The sequence below is a fragment of the Rhea americana genome, unplaced genomic scaffold (genome assembly GCF_003343005.1).
Source record: "Rhea americana isolate MKP2758 unplaced genomic scaffold, rheAme1 scaffold_77, whole genome shotgun sequence".
Taxonomy (NCBI): Eukaryota; Metazoa; Chordata; class Aves; order Rheiformes; family Rheidae; genus Rhea; species Rhea americana.
The window spans coordinates 854,644-863,153 of NW_028186945.1; positions in this window are offsets into that span (position 1 = coordinate 854,644).

Sequence of the window (8,510 nt, forward strand, 5' to 3'; positions counted from 1 at the left end):
GAACTCTTTCAACATCATGGTTTTGGTGGCCTTTTCTGTGCTGCTTTGTCAGGAAATACTACGTCGTACTTCATTATTTTTGCTGGAATCCCTTATAATGCTATGGTGACCAGAGGAAGTTACGGAAAACATTTATGCTATGCAATTTGCAGCCCAGACTGAGCCTCTTCTGAGTCCTACAAGATGACCATGTTTTTTCACTTAAAAACCTCTTTTCCTTCTTTTTCATCCATTTTGATTATGAATAAACAGGAATTAATCCTGTTGCAGTAATATAGTATATACAAACACTTCTGTTATAAATAAAATTAAAGTAATAGAAGATTTAAAAAAAATGCTAGGAATTAAATTTTTTGAATGTATCCATACAAGTTAGAGTGAAACTGTAGCAATAAAGAAAAGTTCTAGGGTCTYCTTGACTTTTGGGGAGTTCGCTAGTTCTCATTTGTTATAAATGCACCATTGACTTTTTTTTCTCTCCTTTTTAAACAAAAGAAAATGATTTATTCCACTACTAGCAGTGGAAATGGGAGTGGCAATTTCCTCTTTTAGGCCAAATATAACATTTCCTGATGAAAGGTCAGTATAGCAGTTTCAAAATTATTGGTTTACACTTTTGCATTGCTTAAACTAGAACCATTTGAGTGCAGTCTTACATTACTCTATCAGTTAAATGTTTTATGTTGTTGGAATGACCTAAATACCTGCAGGATGTCTGTGCTTCAAACATCCTGTGCTGGATTTTCCCAAACGCTAAGTACCTTATGGAAGTCCAGGCACACTTTTTTCAGGAAGTAGTCATTTTCTAATCTTTTTAAATCTCTTCTCAGGTTTGTATCAGTGATTACTGTGTTCTTCCTTTTTGGGGTTTGATTCACTTCCCATTAAATACAGTGGGAGTCTTTATCAGGAGGATGAGAAGGCAGCTTTTCCTGATTAAGTAGTTGTTACGGGTCAAACAGGATGTAATTTTTAAAGCGTTTTCCTCCTTCATCTTGCTTTCARAATCCATCTTTTCTGATGAAACTATATGCTGTTCTGTAGCACACATACTTCAGTTTGTCTTTGAAAAACCACATAGAAAGTTATTCTTCAGTTTAGATTTGGAGCTTTTGAGAAATAGCCACTAAGTGATRGTATCCTTTATAAGGCTTACTGCTGTTAGTCATTCTTACTTTGTAAAAGTCAAGGAGTGCTGAGGCCTTACAGAAGCACCATACAAATTATATCAAAGATGAACCCTAAATTATGACAAAAAGTAGTGTTGGTACGGCCTGTATGACATAAGCAAAGGAAAGGCAGTAGCAGCCAACATTAATAAAATAAATGCTGATATGGGGAGTGATTAAAAAAAAAATAGTGGGAAAGCATGTGAAAAGTGCATACTTTGAGCTAACCCAAGGTGAAGAGAGCAGAGGTGAGGTTGAACTGGTGGAAGGAGTTTTCAAAGCAAGTTCAGTTAGAGCTGGACTCTTCCCCTCCTTCCATTCGCTTTAAAACAAGCAGATCTTGCTGGAGGTTTTCTTCAATCTCAAAAGAGTTAATTTCTTTTATTTCCTTTTGGTGGAGAGAGGGAGAGATGATTCTTAGTTGAGGGTAAGCCTTAAAGTGTAGGAATGTAGTACAGGAAATTTCTCCTCTTAGCAATAGGAATCTAAATGGTAACTAAAAAATGGCCATATTATATCTGTTTGACAGGCAACACATCTTCTAAGTTACTTAAMACAACTGATAGTCTCTAAATATTTACTCTCATGAATGTAGGAGCAGCCTATTTCTTTTTCTATTGTTTTAAGGCTGTTTTATTGAAAGCAAGAGGTTTAATCTGAGTTTGCTTGGCTTTGTTGCTTCTCATTTGCAACCAGTTTCCCATTTACAATATTTATACTTGTGCTGTAGCAACCAAACATAATTTTTCTTTGCAAATTGTTGTGATGTGAAAACTAAATGGCAGTAAAAGCTAAAATGGCATCACCTTGGGAAATACCCTGGACTTATGGGATGAATTTCTGCTTCCTACAGGAGGRTTGTCAGCTTCTGCCCACTGTAGTATAGCAAATTCCTCCTCAAAAGCTAGCAGCAAATATCTTCACACTGATCCTCTGAAGACTGGTAGTATTCAATCCTTATTTTTGGGCTCCCTAAGCATGTTCCCAGGGTGGAGATCCTTGCAGACTCTGCACATCCTACTGTCTCAATTTGTTTCCTTTGCAAAATAACAGAGCCCGCTAMGTTCACCAGCTTTATCCTCGTTTGCTTTGTTTCCCCCAAACTGCATAAGTTTATGGTGAAACTAATGAAGGTTGGTTTATCGAAACTTAACTGAAGATTAGTAGTCAATCTTAACCTTTTGTTTCCAGCTTTTGTTGTAATTGAATTTAAACTTGAGCCTGTTGCCTGCCTATATTTATATTCCATTACAACTTGCCTGTAAACATTTAAGTGTATTTTAGCTGGTATAACTAGCTGGCCTGGYTAGTTAAAAGCTCAATTATTTTGGAGTAACTCCACTGCTAGCAACTTTTTCGAGTACTAATTATCTTTTTTCTTCCTTCTGAATTTACTTCCAATTTCTCTTTGGTGCTAGTGATAATTTTGATGACTCACTCTGCACTTTTGTTGCAGCAGGCTATTGTAATACGGTTCCAGCCAGTTTCCCTCAGCRCAGATAGCCTCCTAGATTATGTCTGCCCCCAAAGTTCGAGGCTTACTGTATTCCATGCATCATAAATCATAAAATGTTAATTTGCACACATTCTGTGAAGCTTGTGATTTCTTGGGCATCCTTAATTTTTAATAGCTGTCACATGTTCTTGGAGGGGGATATTATTAGAAAAATTGYAGGATATATTGACAAACCTGTCTGCTCATATCTAGCAGCAAACTGTACTTTTCTGCCCATAAGCTTCAGGGTTCCTAGGGTCACACTGAGGGTTTAGGTTTTGTTTTCTTTTGCTCTTGTACTGAGAGAAGATGTTAAACTCTTAGTGGAGAGAAGCAATTTTTGTTTTAATTTGATACCCTTTTTGAAGAAAGGCTTGGATTACAAACCTGATCTGGTGGCCTGCAGCCACTGATTGCTGCCCTTCATCTAAAAGAAATCTGTCAGCATTCGTGCTTCTAGAGAACATCCTGCACTGTATTAAACTTCTAATTGAAGAGACTTTACTGCTTCTGCACTGCTTGTGCTCTGTGGGCCGAAAGCATSATTTGTCATAGTGTCCTAGATCACAATTTGAGCATCACTGTGCTAGAGGCAGAGCACAGTTACTGCTGTCCAGAAGCTAATTTTTTCTTTTTTAAGGTATCTCTTACTTACACCAAGACTTTGCTGCTTTCACCTTGCCAGCTAAACTGATGCTTGCAGCCACTTACAGTGGGCTTGATTATATCCATGTTAAATGTTTGGAGTGCAGACTCTCTTCAGCTCTTTGCAGAGATGTGATCTGAGGATGAGAGCAGTGCTGATAGGAACATCATTCTGTAGTATATTCTTTGGTCGTATGGAGTAGGTAGCCAGAAGGATAAGAGCAAAACTTTGAAAGGTCCTTGAGGCAGTGCTCATGGGGAACATGTTTCATTTTTTTCTATGCCTCTACCTCCAGGCAGCAGGAGCTGCTGCAGCCTGCATCTGCGCTAAAACAGGCCAGATCTCATAAGGYTGTGGGGCAGGAGAAGGCACTTGGCTCCAATATTTGCTCTTTGAACAGCCTTTCCTTCTCTCTAGGGAAGAGAGGGGTGGGTAGATGTATCCCGTCCATAGTCATGCATGACGCCTGCTTGGACCACACAGTTAAATGGTCGCTTTTGAGCAGCAGAGATGTGATACAGAGGTATCATGTAGCTCTGCTTCAGGGGTGAGTGAAGGCCTTTGTCAGACATAATTAGTTCAGTTCTTAGACTTGAAAGTTTGGACTGCAGAAGAAAGTCCTGGAGGAATTTTGTCTTTAAATATGGCTGTTGAATTCATGATGTTGGGGCAAGCAGGTCTCAGCGCTGGAGTCACTAGTGCCGGCACTGTTGCCGCATGCCTGTTCTCGGACACGCGCCCGACGCGGGAGGATGTGCATGGAGTTGTYGCTCCTTTTGCCCCTTCCGCTCTGTCACTTGCATGCAGCAGTCCGAAATGTCAAATCCTGACTATTGTCTTTGAGAGTCATGACTGTGTGTGTGACGGGTCCTCTGTCAATGTCTGGGAGCAGGGCTGATGCAAAATATGTTCTAGGTGGCAATGCTCTCAAACATAAGCTATGCTGTACTCTGTGCATTCACTGCATACAGTAAGTATCGTATGTGCCACCCATGTTAATTATTCTTTTTTCTACTCCTTATTACCTTTTGTGCCAGCATGTTTAAGGTACTACWGGTAAGCATGTTCCGTTTTAAATCACTGTTTTTCCTGGTTTATAAATAGGCTGTTAACATTAGCTCCAGGCTGAATGGTGGAGTGGAAAGTTTTGACTTAAAAATAATTTCAAGGTGTATTACTGATCTGGTTTTAGAGTGTTCCAAGGTTCAGACAGAATTGAATTCAGGATACTACTTTGGTGTCTTAAAGGAAAACCACTTCTTAAAAAACRAAATTTAAATGAGGTAAACATGGTTTAGACTTTTGCTTGTCTTGGAGAAAAAAAAAATGCAACCACTGATCTGAGTTATGAAAAAATAACTAATGGGAACAGTTGGGACCTACTTTCCATAAGGATGTCTTGTTRTTTGGTGGGCAAGATGAAGCAAAGATGTTTTTGTTTTTGTTTTTTTTTAATTTAAAGAGTGATTATATGTTTGCCAGGTAATATAGTAGTCTGAASAAATTTTAGCTGGCAGGCCTGTAAGTTAATTTGAATGACAGATAAAGATGAAGATCATGATACTGATTATTAACATGTGTAGGAGGAGATTATCCRTAGAGGTTTGCTCACTGAAGACTCTTCAGTGCTCAGACCAAGCTCCTCAGACTTTTTGCATTTCACTTTTCTATCAAGGAGGAAATGTCTTCTGTAAGTAAATCTCATCTGTTGATTGGTTCTTCAAAACTGTGTGAACGTAAAACAGCCCAGTTTATCTGAATAGAAATAAAAAGAGTTCTCGAAGAAAGCTAAGGGTTAGTGGGTCACTCATTAAGGAGCACTTCTGTTTTCCAGCTTCAGTTGCTAACATACTTCTGAATTTTAAGCTAATAGATGCATAGTGGCTGAGGTATGCATCGTGCTCTCAAGAGGCACGTGGCAGCAAGTTATTCRAAGTCACTTTTTAAGCTTTAGGATATTTCTGTAGGATGGTTCTGACATCTTTATACTTTTCATAAATAATAAACTATRCACAGTGGTGATGTATGGTTGTTTTTCCATCAAAACTGTCAGTTGGAGGCACAAAGCTTAGAGCATGGGTGTTTTTAAATCACCGACAAAGTTTTGTTGTTGTTTTTGTTTTTAATATATACAGTCTGTGTTTGGATTTTTTCTTATGAATTATGTTGGAGAAGTACTATCATCTATTCTTAAGAAAAGCCTCTTAAATTCTTACAATTTGAAATTTCTTTTTGTTTTGTTTTGTTTTAAAGTATTTATTTTCTGTGACAAAACTCAGAAGTACGTCTGAGGAATATGTAGTTGCACTAGCAAGTAGCACATTGCAGTGGTATGAGTGTACATTTATCAAACTATTTTACAGTCCCCAAATGCTTCAAGCTAATGCATAGGATGCTATGAGGCAGGCTGTGACAAAAATTACTTTGTAAAATCCAGTGACTTCTTAACRTTTTCCTCCTGATGACACTTTGGCACAGTCTCCTTCCAGAAGCACAGCCACTGAACACCCCACTGTTTTTCAGCTGTTAAATAATTTTTGCAGTGCATTTGTCTCTGAGGTGAGTCAAAGACAGAGCTTCATTTTGATATGTTGTCTTAATGCTCTAGCTGTTTTTCTAAATACGTTTTTCCAGAATGCAAACCCTTTGCACATTGAAAATGTCAGTAGAGCTTGAATTACTGGTCACGTGCTGTTTTGAAAACATTAAAACGTTTAGAACTGCAGCAGCTGAAGGGAAAAGGTGAAACACGCTTGCTCGCTCCATAAATAGCTTCTGGAGTGAACACCCACTTTGCTGCTTGCAAYGCTCTTGTTGTCTTTAGATAAAAATGAATGAGCTATTTATTTTAAAGGTGAAACACTGGAGTTCTGGGGGATTTTCTTTGGAAAGGATACGTGTTTTCAGTGAAGGTTTGTAACTTTGAGTAGAAAATGAATTTTCACTTTGAAGGGAAATAGCTACTTGGTGGGAAGGTTTACAGCTTTTAGCAACTGAGACTTTCTGCTCCTTTGGATCTGTTAGTGAAATGTCCCCATCCTTGAGTCGYAGTGCGGGTGGTTCTTCTGGCCTCCTTCGAGGAGCGTGTAACATCTCTCCTTGTTAGGCTGTAGGTTACTGCTGAATTTACTGTTTCTTTGTAGAAATGTACAGCAAGTATTTTTTGTTTATATATTCTTTTCTTTTTTTCTGCTAYGAATTTCTGATGCTTTTAGTTTGGGGGATATTGGATGGTTGGATAAAAAAAGAATTTTTTTTAAGGATATGTCTACACAAGGGGAACAGTCTTCTGCGTTGTTGTAGACTGCTGTAAAAGGCAGTATTGGATGTCTGATAGGTTACATCCTAGCAGCCTTGCCAGGACTTSTGAGGTGAAATTTCCTGTGTTTTCTGTGACATGTTGAAACCTTTTTAAGGGTCATAGTTAATGAGCAAAAAATTTTTTCTTTAAATRTACAGACAGAAAAAGAAGAGGAAGATAGTGCTTCGTAATTACCAGGCATAGTATATCATTGCAACATAGTTAATGAAGAGCTGCTAGTTTTTAGGCTGCAGAGGCAGTTGATCTTTTTGTTTAAATCCCCTGTAACTCAAGAAGGGTAGGTTAGGTAACCTTACTGTATTAGCACTGGCAGTGTTTAGAGCAGGACCTCTGTTTATAAATGTTACTGCTTGTAACATGAATTCTCAGAAAATCTCCGTGCAGAGGGAGGGGGAGCAGGGAGCTGTGCTGGTGTCTGGAGTGGGACTTAAAGGCAGTTCTTCTTTTAACTCCAAATATCTMTGGAGATGTTCATCTCTCTAGATTACAACCTTTTGAATGCTTGAACTATATACTGACAAATTAAAAGTGATAACAGGATTGGAGCAGTTGGCTGGCCACAATGTTTTCAATCCATTTTATGGGGAATCTTTCATAGTGTCTTTTCCTATCAGAATTAATGAGAGTTTAACTGTTTACTGTGAGGAGGAAGGAAGTGGGGTCTGGTCATTTCAGTCTTGCTGGTCAAGTGCTAGGCTTTTCCTCAGCTTGTAGAGGAGAAATTGTTCCATGTATGCTTCACAGGAAACTGTTAGTAAAAAGAATCTCCTGTACAATATAACATGCAACATATTCTCAGGCAAATTACTTTGAGGCCACCAATCCAGCTTTCATTTACTGGGAGRCAGCCTGAAATAAGTAGAGCTGACTAAGTTTTAACAAAGCCTCTTTTTTTTTTCCTTGGCTTGTTTGTTTTGGAGAGAGCGCTCACAGGAGCATGTCGTGGCTATTTTAAAAATATAATCGGGGGCCACAGGGAGGAGTTCAGGATCTGAAGGGCAGTTCTGCTCCCCTTCTCTGCTCAAGTGTGAGAGGAGCCAAGAGCAACAATACCGAATAGGCTTGTTCCTCCTCCCTCCCCTTCCTCTCTGTGTGCTTTACAGCTTGCTGCCTCTTGAGTTTCAACTCTGACTGGTAAACATCCTCTTGCAAAGTCTAGGTTAGTGTGTGCATATGACCTTCTTCAGAAGAGCGTATCAGAGTACTGCAGCTGAATGTAATCCARACGGTGATGCTGACTACACAACCTGCTCTGAAATGTACAGTGTAAACACATGGAAAAAATGAGACATTTTCCTCTTTGTTTCCGGTAACTCAAAGAGCTTTTTTTGGAAACAATTGAAGGTATAACATTTTGGACTAGAAATACATATATATTTCTTTTTTTCTACCTAATTCTTATGTAATGCCTCTTCCTACAACATTTTTCTTGTGTTTTACGAATACTAAATCAATTTCAGACTTTATGAGAGTATGTTTTTGTTATTTCCATTATAAATAGTGAACATTTAACCTCTTACTTGTTAGGATCTTTTCCAAATTATTTCTATCTTATATGCATGGTTTACTGATGTGGCATATGGAATTTGGTTTTATTGCTGTGTGTTTATGCCTCTGACTTAATGATTGAGCCAAAATCAATGTCATGCTTACATAAAATCTAAAAAAAGAGCCCAAATTCTGGTGTTCTGAGATAAAATACTGAGAGCAAAAGTTGTGTCTTGAGGTTGAGAAAACAGGTAGATTTAGGTCTGATCTTCGGAGAACARTGTCTGAGACCTTGATTCAATGCTCTTTTGAGTCTTGATGTCTTCACTGAAGCAAACATCTCTCTTGCTATCTGCCATACCTTCTTACCATAAAGAGCAGAAAGCTCTG